Below are 2,495 nucleotides of genomic sequence, written 5' to 3'. Positions count from 1 at the left end.
TTATAGATGTTCATTTAGTACTCTGTTGTAAATAAGCTTCCTGAAAAAGCTTTTCCATATGAGACTCCACTGTAAATATGTTTATCTATTTAATACTCTATTGGAAATAAGTTTCCTGAAGAAACTTATCACTTCGGTACCCGGTTATGGATAAATATTACCCCCGGTAGAAGATTATCTATACCGGGTATAATAAGCTTATCCTTTCAGTACCCAGTTATGAATAAACATTACCCCCGGTAGAAGATTATCCATATCGGGTATAATAAGCTTATCCTTTCAGTACTCCGTTATAGATAAACATTGCTCTCAGTAGAAGATTATCCATATCTGGTACAGTAGCAGCTTACACAACAGCTTCCTTTCTTCTATAAATAGAAGAGATTTCAGTTCATTATGTACATCAATTTGAATTCGAATAGTATAATAGTTTCTCTCTATACTTGTCTTTACTTTACGGTCTTTATTTTATAACAAAAGATTATATAATTGACCCCAGTTTTTTATTGGGATAAAGCTTAATTATCGTTATTGTAAGGAAAACTCAACTGAAGCACAATAATTGAGGCGGCTAAGGTTCAAGTTGTGGCATCTGATCTAAGCATCAAATTGGAATTAAAGTTCAAGTCCGCAAACTTATTTGTCATTTTTTACGGTAGCAAATTAAGTCTCAAATTTCTAAATCCAGGTGGTTAGAATTAACATAAATAACTAAATAAGTATTAGTAGAATATAATCATCTTTGCATTCTGAAATATTTTGAATTATTAAAGTTGATAGTCTAATTAATGCCAACAACTTCCTCTCCATTTACAAATTGAAAATCATAGTGCTGGTATTCATCTCGTATTTAAGCTCGTTGTGCAATTCTTCTCAAGAAGAAAAAAAAAAAGTTCGTCACACTAAGAGCAAGGAATTTGTATGGGTCCAAATTTGACCGATCACGACCAACGACGAGTACGGCAAATGACTGGGTATCTTCGAGTCGACGTCCCAAGGAAGACGGCCTTAGGGCAAAAGAAGAGATTGTACGACCCTTATAATAGTGTAAGCCCATTAGGGGACATTAAGAATATCCCCTCGAATATTCCTTGTATTTTTCTTCTTACAATTTAGAGGTTTTTCTCTCTTAGTATAAAAGAGGGATAGGAACCTTGTAACAGGACATTCGGACCTGGGGGAGATTACTGTTCTTGAACGAAAAGAAATTTAACAACAATCTTCTCTTTATCTGTTATCCTCTCTAGAGATTATTATACTCAGCTAAGATTTACCCCATCTTAGATTGATTTGTCCAAAAAGGTCTTCGTATCTTTTGAGTCAAACAATTTGGCGCCGTCTGTGAGGATTTCTACAACTGAAATCGTAGTTTTCATCTAGATTCTTGAAAGTGATAATCACTTTTCTTCGGATTTACTTGTCTATATATTGTTCCATTCGATCTTTTAGGTCCCGACTTCACCTCGATGGTTAGGCCACCACGCCCTTAAAGTCTATACGCGATAGATAGACTCCTAGAACCATGACATATTTGCTTACTTGAACATAATTTCTTCAAACAACAAGGGGCTGGGTCAACTATTCAATCAAATGATATTGAGCATGTTTCCCATCTCTTCTCGAGAAACAAGTGGGCTATTTCTTTGCAAAACTGTGCTCAATTTCATATGTGGCAATTCCGCCAAGATCTCTTCGTTAGTTGGGGGAAGAATCCGCCCGAATCGGATTTTTTGAGGAACGTATCGAGAGAGAATTGGATTTGGTTAGACAATGTGTGGTTGGTAAACAAGGATCGGTTTTTTAGCAAGGTACAGAATGTATCGTCAAATATTCAATATGATTCCACAAGATCTAGTTTCGTTCAAGTAACGGATTCTAGCCAACTGAAAGGATCTTCTGATCAATCCAGAGATAATTTTTTTCGCTATCTTTTTTCGAGAACCGCCTAAAGTTCCAACTAAAAAGAACTAAAAAGGTGAAATAATTCTTCATTATCTCAGTTGAAGTACTGAGCCTCCCGATACCGGGAGGCTCAGTACTTCAACTAGTCTCCATGTTCCTCGAATGGATCTCTTAGTTGTTGAGAAGGTTGCCCAAAAATGGGACTCAGTCTTAAGCAACTTCTTTATTCAAAACAAAACAAAAATACATGAAATGAACCCACCTATCAAAGTGGGCTGGTCTGCTCATTATTTATTTTGTTTTCGTCATTTTTTTCATTATTGCAATACCCGAAATGCCTTTCTGGATATTCCTCAATGTCCCGGCTATTCACGGAACGTGAGAAGCAGATGATTAATCATCCAAACTTCGTAAAAACCAACGATGGCGGGAAAGGGGGAAGCGAGGCTAAAGGCAGTAGCGGATGTCTCGAATAATCTCCTGAAATCCCTCAACGAAGCCAGTGGAGAAGACAATGAGAATGCAACACCAAGTGCTACACCGGAGGGGGAGATCTCACCTCTTCTACACGGGGATCTAACGATCTTGCGCGA

The sequence above is a fragment of the Nicotiana sylvestris genome, chromosome 1 (genome assembly GCF_000393655.2).
Source record: "Nicotiana sylvestris chromosome 1, ASM39365v2, whole genome shotgun sequence".
Taxonomy (NCBI): Eukaryota; Viridiplantae; Streptophyta; class Magnoliopsida; order Solanales; family Solanaceae; genus Nicotiana; species Nicotiana sylvestris.
This window is presented reverse-complemented; position numbering follows the sequence as displayed.